The following is a 10309-nucleotide window of genomic DNA, read 5'->3' as shown; positions in this document are numbered from 1 at the left end:
CACGAATCACCTTAGAACTATAAGCACCTTGATGTCGACGCTGCCACACTTGAAACAAAAAATACAATATTTAATTAACTATTTCAGCGTGAGCTCAATATCGTCTTCACGTTAGGATATTTTAAATGCTTGGTAATGGGAAGGGAATTAATACTATGATCATTAGATTCATCGGGAACCAACTACCTTAATTTGGTATGCGGGATGGTTGAAGAACATGCGGGTATGAAAAACCAAAAGTCAGATCTGAATGAAATGAAATCTATAGCAGTTAGTGGGAGTATTGCATCTTTCATTTGAAATCCAATTTGTAAAAATCGGTCAAGAATTCGCAGATGTGACATTAGCTTAGAAACTTGGCGAGGTCCTCGGGGGTATCTAGAATCGTCAAAGAAGGTCAATGTGGTCAACATTATCTTAATTGTTCATCTGCAAATCCAAGTAATATAGGACCCATTGTAATATATATTATATCATTCGGACATCATGGTGTTACCAATTTATATCGGAATTTGATGTATTTCTTCAACACTTAACTCCTGAACCAGAAGCGCGTTCGACTAAAAATTCTATACAAACTACTGGGAGCATTATTTGAAACTAACTTTGTGCAAATCGGTTCAGCCATCCCTTTGAGAAACTGTGTGAGTTTAAAACATACCTTCACGCATATACACATATACACACATACATGCACACAGACATTTTCCTATCTCGGTGGACTGAATAGAATGGTATATGATGCACCTTTGTTGGAGAGTTGATTTTTGGAGTGGTTGCCTAACCTTCTTTATACGATCAAAGTAAAAAAGGTTCAGGAAACTTGTGAACGCACTCTACAACGCATAACTCTGGAACCATAACTGTGATCCAAATGAAATTCGACAGAGGATAGTGAGGAAAGTATATCTTTCATTTGAGACCAAGTCAGCCATTCTGGAGAAATAGATGTTTATCCGAAGGGCAAGCACTAGCAAGTTTGAGTGTGTCGTATTGAAAATACGAACGTATTTTAAACAGAATTAAAGTAAATAATGAAAGTATTTAAAAATATTTCTGTTGTACTTAATAAGGTACTTAATGTAATTAATATCGATGTGTACGTACTTAAAGTATTTAAAGTACATCTTGAAGGTAATTAACATATTTTGCGTATTTAAAGTACGAAAGCGCTGTACTTAAAATCTTTTCGTTATTTAAAGTACAACGAATTTGCCGTGCACTTTTTTAAATCTTTGCGGTACATAATGTACTTTATGGTACTTAATGGTACTTGCGTCGTATTGGAGATTTAGTGCTTTCCCCTCGTGTTTATCAGAATTTGATGTGTGGCCGACCTCTTCAATCCGTAACTCCAGAGGCAGGACTCTGATCCAAATAAAATTCAGTAACAGCCTATGGCGATGTTAAACCTTTCATTTGAATCTAATTTGAAATCGGCCCCGCCGTCTCTGAGAATTGTGAGTGACATTTTTTGATACATGACCGCATAGAGGGCGCCAACACCAACTTTCATAGAAGAGAGATAGAATATCAAAATGTTCGGAAGAATTATTGCAAATAACCTGTTCTACAACTTTGTGGAAGACACCTAAGTTTTATCTTTCTCCGTTGAAAAGTTAGTGTTGGCGCCCTTTATGCGGTAACACGTGGAACTAAAATGTTCTAACCAAGCCATAACTCGACTTATGTACTACAATTCTTCTGAACATGCTATTCAGCTAAATCACAGAGAACAGACATACAAGCTAGAACATTTTTTTTGGAAAACCTGTGTAAACATTCGAATAACAATACGTTGCAAATCACCGTTGTACACAACTTCGCATACGTGAGTAACCATCGTATCCAAGCTTGCACGCAAGGTCCGTATACCGATTGCTGGAAATCTGCTAACCGATCGTAGCGCCGACCAGCGGCAAGTATCTACTTGCTGCTATCATTTGAAAACGACAGTTATTTTTCTTACACACATTGAGAACTTGACTTGTATGTCAGTTATCAGTGGCTAAATCTAACCATTATTTAACAAAAATGTGTAGTTCGTGGGAATATAGTCCTGATACACAACCATGCACTGCTAGACCCTATGCAAAACTGACTCAGACATCACTTCGCTAAAGGTTTAATAACTTCTTTTAACAATGCCGGATTGACTAGCAGTCTTCGACAAAGTTGTAGACAATTAAATTATCTTTCTTATTTTCACTTAGCGTGCTTACAGAGTGGCGGCGAGAAGCTGAGCTGGCGCTGAAACTGACATTAGAATGCGAGATGCAAGAAACCTGCTTGCTGCAAACCAAATGGGTGATGTCAGAGTGAAAGCCGAGCGGATCTGCGCCGACTGCCCGCTTACGCTCTGACATCATCCCTTTACTTTGCTGCAGGCAGGTTTCTCGCATCTCGCATCCTAATGTCAGTTCCAGCTCCAGCTCAGCTTCTCGCCGCCACTCTGTAAGCACCCTTGCAGTGAGAATACGATGCATACAGTACCACCTTGCGGCGGAAATGCGAACTAGTGGGTTTTCTCCACGAAAATTGTCGAAAAATCCCATAAAAACTTCAGGCACGTTGGTCCGGTAGCTAGACTTGTCCGATTTGCTTCAAATTTGGTGCAAATATTCCTGGTGGGACTAGGAATCGACTCACGTCAATATTCGCGAGCAGGAACATTCACTGATGGCGACAATGGCGCTTAAGCATACAGAAGTTATCTAGTTCCATCAAACCAACCACGCAGTATTGATATCGTTCAACATACTGGTCCATGCAAAAAGATTTAGTTTGCATATCAATCCGTGTTTAGGTTGTACGACGTTCGAATCAAGATCGCCGTGTATATGGATACGACTACACGATGCATTGCATATTTTCGATATAGTCATTGAAAAAGCACAGTTGGTGTCTGTCACACCTGGTTGTACAAAACAGAATGCTTTTTCTTCACAAGGTCAGATTAATTCGTGTAAGTTCCGTAATTCAATACAGAAAACCATGCACAAAAACCGCTATGGAAGACTCATATACAGAAATCAAAAACAACACACAGTTTTCACCAACACCTTCTGAATCACTGGCAATTACACTATTTATGATTGCTATTCAGGACATAATGATAACCAAAAAGCTGCATCCAATGCCTTCAAATCAATAGCCAATACTGTTAACAAGGAACCTAATTCCAAACATGGTAGGTTCACACTTGCGATTCGTATATGCAGCAAGCATGGATAACATCTGATGTCAAGCCCAAAGACAACAGTGACAATGACGACATGCACGTGTACGAGAACGAGAGAGAGGTGAATAACTCCCAGTTTGCAGTTGGCAAAAAAATAAATGTTTCCACATCGCAACAACAGGTCGCACTGCACATTAGCAAGATTGTCAATATGCAAAAAACACAGTTCAGTCAAGCAAACGCATTAAGACGTGCCAACTGAAGCTTCTTCCTTCTACCTTCTCATCTCGCTAAGAATAGAAGCTAGAGTGTTCCGTTGTGACTACCAAGGCAAACATATTTCCTGAACGAGTGTCTACTTTGAAAAGGCAAATTGCTCCGACCAACTGAATCGATAGTTATATAGCGATGACTGTAGATCCACAGCAAACGGGCGAACCGTGTTACTATTGATTGTCCTCAATGGTTCGTAAGACCAGCTATTCGGGAAGTGGAGAAACTACTAAGCCTGCATATAAAGCTCAACCTGGTAGAAATGTACACTCTGCCATGTCCTTCCGCCAGGCGTAGTGTGGATTATGTTCAAAAGCATTGCTTAAGAAAAATCTTTCGTTTCGCGGAGCAACATTCAGCACACCTACGAATGCGGCAACGTTAACACCAGCATTCCTGTACAAATAGATGAGAGCACAATAGAGATAACTCAGTTTGTTTACTTTGGTCGCTTACGGCCTTTTGAAAACCCACCCGAGATATATAAGCTCTTGATTTTCTGGCTTGAGATGTAAATGTAGCAGAAAGGAGCTAAAACCATGGAGAAACAACCCATTAGTAGGATGTTAACTCAACAGACGGTACTAAAGGGATGTCTCCAATATGATATATGAAAAATGTCGAAGTTGGGTACTTTCTCCTTATTGAAATCTTTGTGGAGGTTTGTCAAAATTATTTCATTGATGATATAATCACTATATAGGGTAAAGTGCCTATTTTAACTATATAAAACAATGCGTTGAACAAAGATGGCAGACACTGCTCTAACAACGGCTTCAAATAGGTAGGGTGATGATAGAAACAAGACGGATATAGGCTCATCACCCTAATACCGCATTTTTCTCGGGATACAATTTATTATAAATGGTAAACACAAGAATAGCCTTTCGTACATTACTCCCGAAAATTCATGCTGTCTAACTTTATGTACATATCTACCAGAATCGGACAACTGCTTCTCAATACTGCCAGCATTTTGTTCATTATGGAATACCTAGTGCGGAGCTGTAGTATACGTACCCAAACGAATATTGATGCAAGAATTCTTTACAAAAAATGCAAGTACTCTGGCAATATGCAAAATGCCACAAGCCTCCTTGTGTGTGATGGTGAGAAGCCTTCTTGCAAGAAATTCAAGTAGTATCCTTCCAGAAAATGCAAGAAAATTAATAGGCTATGATGGACAAAGCATATTGAACTGAAGTCATCAAGAATGGAGGATCCATGGTTGACCAACATCGACTCAATGTTGATCCAATGTCTGATCAACGTCGGAACAATGTCGGATGGAATAAAAGACCTATGTGAAAAGTCCTATAATTTTCAAAAGGACGCATTCTAAAGCGCTTAAAAACTACATTAGCACTAAACATTTCATGTTTTTAGTATTATTTACCAAAAGAGCATAGTCCTTAGACTATATTGGCATACTTTTTCCATCAAAACACATATTAGTTCTCTAATAGGGATTTGTTTTAGGTCCATGAAACTTCACCCTCGTTTTTCTCAGTTCGAGCTCAATGTCACTTAGGACCTTTTGAATAAGTACTCTTGATATGTTCGCAATCGAGTGAGAGAAATAACAGCAACTGGTACTAAGTTTGAGTGGAAATATATTCCAACAAACGATAATCCCGCTGATATAGTGTCACGAGGGTTATCAGCTAGCAAGGTAGCGAATAGTGATTTGTGGTGGAATGGTCCAGCGGTTTTGAGACATGCAATTTATCGAATGGAAATTCCCCCTCCCTTGCCCATCGAAGAAATCCCAGAGTTAAGGCTAATCGTTTCGGTGAATATAGTCGCGAAATACGACGAACTTCCAGTGTTCACTAAATTCGAGTCATTTAGGAAACTGCAACGCGCCTATAGGCTACGATTTTGCAACAACGGCAAGAAAAGGAAGGAAAATCGCACTTTAGGAAAACTACCAGTCTTGATTAAGCTTCGTGAGGCTATGAAGACAACAATCCGGATAGTGCAAAACCTGGAATATAACAGCGAGATCCAGTGTGTTTTAACAGGTGAGCCCTGCAAATATATGCAAAATTTGTGTCCTTTATGGGACCATGAAGGTTTACTGCGAGTTGGTGGCCGACTGTGCCATTCCAAGTTACCATTCGACGTGAAGCACCAGTGGATTTTGCCAGCTAATAATCCGGTGGTTTGAAGTCTAATCAAGGCATTACATCAGGAGAACCTGCATGTAGGTTCGTCAGGACTGATGGCGATTCTTCGACAACAGTTTTGGATCCCTAAGTGTCGCAACACCATACGACTGATTACGAGAAGCTGTGTTCGTTGTTTCAAGGTAAATCCTAAAACATTGAACCAATTTATGGGAGATCTACTTGGATGTCGCTTGGAAAAAGCTTCTGCATTTTTGAAGGTTGGTGTGGATTTCGCCGGGCTCATTATTGTCGTATCCATGGTCGAAGCATTCTCCGCTTCAAAGAGTCTTCACCTATCAATAGTTCTTAACAGACTGAATCGTATTCGCACTTCCATCGGTTTCTCTGCCGCAAAATATATCAACACACGCTTACACGTGTTCGATGTCTGTAGTCACTGCATGACACGCTGAAACGCACACAGCTGTACTCATTGCTCTTGTATTTTGTCAACCAGTCAATCCCTCTTCTTCTCACAAGGCATATATAGTGAAACTTACACACCAATGAGACTGCTTGAATGTTCTTATCCTGTTGCATTCACATTCGTACCGATTCATTAAGGTGGAATGTATACGTTATACTCACATATTCTAATATTGGAATGATATTTCTTAAAATTATCGGTTTTAGATAAATTATTTCTCTTCCAACAATATCTATACACTACATCCTTTCTCACCTCTACTCCAAGGGAAAATATGGTATCGAAAAATCCAAAATATATCATGAAAGTTCTGTATTATTGAGTACTGTTCTTTATATGAACGTCTCGCGCACAAGCTCTCTGTATTCGCTATTTATATCCCATAGTCCATTATCTTGTATCATGGATAAATAAAATTTTTCTTGTGCACACAAACAAAGAAACAATCGTGACGTTGTAATAAGCATTCGAACCCAACTCGTTTCTTCTCGCACGATGCAACATATTTCCGACGTCACTCGCGCCTGCTCGCATGACTTAAAACAAACCAAATTCCAGATTTGGATAGTGGACACAAACATAATTCGCGTCCTCCCAAATGATTCTTAAACTGCTATCCGTCCTCTCATACGAAACCAAACATAATTCGTGTCTTGTCGCTCGAATTCAAACCTATCTTACCCGATTCGTGTCCTCTCGCACGAATTTAAACCTATTTCGCGTTCGCTCTCACGCATTCAAACATATTCCACCCAATTCGCATCCTCTCGTACGAATCGAAAGCTAATTCGCGTCCTCTCGCACGAATCCAAACATAATTCGTGCCCTCTCGCACGAATTCAAACATATTTCGCATCCTCTCACACGAATTCTATCATATTCCATCATATTCGCGGCCTCTCGCACGAATTCAATCATGTTCCACCCGATTCGCATCCTCTTGCACGAATTCAATCATGTTCCACCCGATTCGCATCCTCTCGCACGAATCCACACCTATTCGCGTCCTCTCACACGAATTCAAACATATTCCATCTGACTCACGTCTTCTCGCACGAATCCAAACATGATTCGCGTCCTCGCGCACGAATCCAAACATAATTCGCGTCCTCTTGCACGAATTCAAACATATTCCATCCGATTCGCGTCCTCTCGCACGAATCGGAGCATGATTCGCGTCCTCTCGCACGAATCGGAGCATGATTCGCGTCCTCTCGCACGAATCCAAACATAATTCGCGTCCTTTCGCACGAATCCAAACCTATTCGCGTCCTCTCGCACGAATTCATACATATTCCATCCGATTCGTGTCCTCTCGCACGAACCCAAACATAATTCGCGTCCTCTCGCACGAATTCAAACATATTTCATCTGATTCGCGTCCTCTCGCACGAATCGGAACATGATTCGCGTCCTCTCGCACGAATCCAAACATAATTCGCGTCCTCTCGCACGAATTCAAACATATTTCATCTGATTCGCGTCCTCTCGCACGAATCGGACCATGATTCGCGTCCTCTCGCACGAATCCAAACATAATTCGCGTCCTCTCGCACGAATTCAAATATAATTCGCGTCCTCTCGCACGAATCAATACAATTCAACCCTGATTCGTGCTTTCAAACACGAATCAATATTCGGTCAAAACGCAAGAAATCTTTAACAAACATGTTCTCATTTGTATTTTCATCTTCTTGATTACCACTACGGAAACTTAAAGGCAACAAAAATACCAATTCCGTTGTACTGTATATGGATATTCTGTCGTTTTTTCCGCACGTCAATATCTTTCCACCTCACACGATCAAACTCAACAAAACTGCAAAAAGTTCCTCTTGCTTTCATTAGTTTGCAAAGCCAAACCAAAAGTGCATGATGCTATTTAAAACGCGAATACATATTTACTTCGCTTTTTTCTCAAGCACTAGTCACTGGGAGCCACTGCGCCATTGTCGTATCCATGGTCGAAGCATTCTCCGCTTCAAAGAGTCTTCACCTATCAATAGTTCTTAACAGACTGAATCGTATTCGCACTTCCATCGGTTTCTCTGCCGCAAAATATATCAACACACGCTTACACGTGTTCGATGTCTGTAGTCACTGCATGACACGCTGAAACGCACACAGCTGTACTCATTGCTCTTGTATTTTGTCAACCAGTCAATCCCTCTTCTTCTCACAAGGTATATATAGTGAAACTTACACACCAATGAGACTGCTTGAATGTTCTTATCCTGTTGCATTCACATTCGTACCGATTCATTAAGGTGGAATGTATACGTTATACTCACATATTCTAATATTGGAATGATATTTCTTAAAATTATCGGTTTTAGATAAATTATTTCTCTTCCAACAATATCTATACACTACAATTATGATAAGGCAGGGCGTCCGTAAAGCAATTCCAGTGAAGGGCTACATTTGCGTTTTCATTTGTATGGTCACCAATGGAATACATTTGGAGGCGGTGGAAAATCTCTCGACAGTTGCCTTTCTGGTAGCTTTGCAACGTTTCGTGTCTAGACGTGGAGTCCCCGAGGAAATTTATTCCGACAACAACAAATTTTGTGGGAACAAAGAGTGAACTAAGGGAACTGTATAAAATGTTCAAGAAGCAAATGACAGAACAGAAAATTTTTGAGTTTTGTCAGCCAAAACAGATTCAGTGGAAGACCATCCCACCAAATGCTCCGCATTTCGGCGGATTGTGGGAAGCGGGAGTAAAGAGTGTGAAAACCGTGTTAAGGAAAATTTGTAACCCAGAATCACTTACCATCGTTGAATTTAGTACGTTGTTTTGTCAGATCGAGGCCATATTGCATTCGAGGCCGTTGTTTGCACACTCGGATGATCCTCATGACCAGGAAGTCCTGACTCCGGGGCATCTAATGATTGACCGTCCGCTTACAGCGATTCCTGAGCCCACTTGCGATGGCATACCACAGAATAGATTGTCGCGATGGCAATACATTCAGGTTCTTCGAGACCATTTCAAGAGAATATTTAGTTGAGCTTCAAGGTCGAGAAAAATGGACGCGCAAACGTGTCAAAGTGCGCCCTGGAATGATTGTGCTAATAAAGGAGGACAACTTACCTGCACAAGTATGGAAAATGGGAAAGGTAGAGCAGACGTATCCAGGCGAAGATGACTTAGTCCGGGTTGTGGACGTTCGCACACGGTCTGGAATTCTCACACGGCCCATTCACAAATTGGCACCATTGCCTATCTTGGAAAACCAGCCAGTAACGCCAAGGTAATCTTCTTTCTTCTTCTCTGGGCGGAGGATGTTCGAGCCCTTCTACTCAGCTCGAAGAAAATTTTGAAATGACAATTGAACGACTCCCCGATTGCTGCGATCGATATGTTTTGTGGATCAACTGTGATATGTCAGCAGAGAGTGATTGCGCGCGGTTTTGCATTTCCGGAAGAGAGAGAGAGAGGGCACTTCGTGTTTCCGCTAATGACAAGGCAGCCATTTTGTGGGTTTTCGTATTTAAGGCGTAGCAGTAAGTCGTTCGACCTCATTCAAATTCAACTCATGCGATGGATGACAAGTAAATAATATTTTCAGTTAATAAGTGATTAATATAAATAAAGTAGATGTGAATAATAGTTGAATAAGAATTTGAAGGTGGTTTAATTATTGTTATCCGTTACCAGAACGCAAGGAAAGAAATCCCGTGTTCCGCCATTTTTTTCCTTCCACCAAAGTGTATACAGTCCACTCCCGTTTTAAATTACTTCGGGACAAATTCCCCCACGTGTTCGGTAGCTTTAAGAAATCGGCGCCGACACAGACTCTGCTGCCTCTGTTGATTTTATTGTTTAGAAGGGATAACTTGAGATAGTGAAAAGACGGGGCAAGAAATTATCAAACATTTAGCGCAAGGTCTGTTTTAGGTGTAGCACTTCTCAACCGACACCAAAGATATGTAATTCTATTAAGAAAATTAAAAAATGGGCAGCATATCACCCAAGTTTAGTAAAAAGTTTAAAAAACTTGATTTTTAGTTCACCAGAAACAGTCTCGTACACGCAGAATTTTATTTATGCATCGATAGCATACTTTTCTATCTGCCTCTCGTTTCTTCTGCTGTAAATTTTATGCATTGGACATATTCGACATCATTGAATGCTTATTAGAAGTTTATGCATGAAAATGCATAAAAATCATAGCAAAAGAAAAGAGACGGGAATAAAAAGTATGCTAACTATGCATATTTTTGTTTCTCAGTGTAAAGCAGCCTTTGAAA

The sequence above is a fragment of the Topomyia yanbarensis genome, chromosome 2, assembly GCF_030247195.1.
Source record: "Topomyia yanbarensis strain Yona2022 chromosome 2, ASM3024719v1, whole genome shotgun sequence".
NCBI classification, from domain to species: Eukaryota; Metazoa; Arthropoda; class Insecta; order Diptera; family Culicidae; genus Topomyia; species Topomyia yanbarensis.
The sequence above is the reverse complement of the archived record's forward strand: the minus strand, read 5'-3'. Positions refer to the sequence as shown.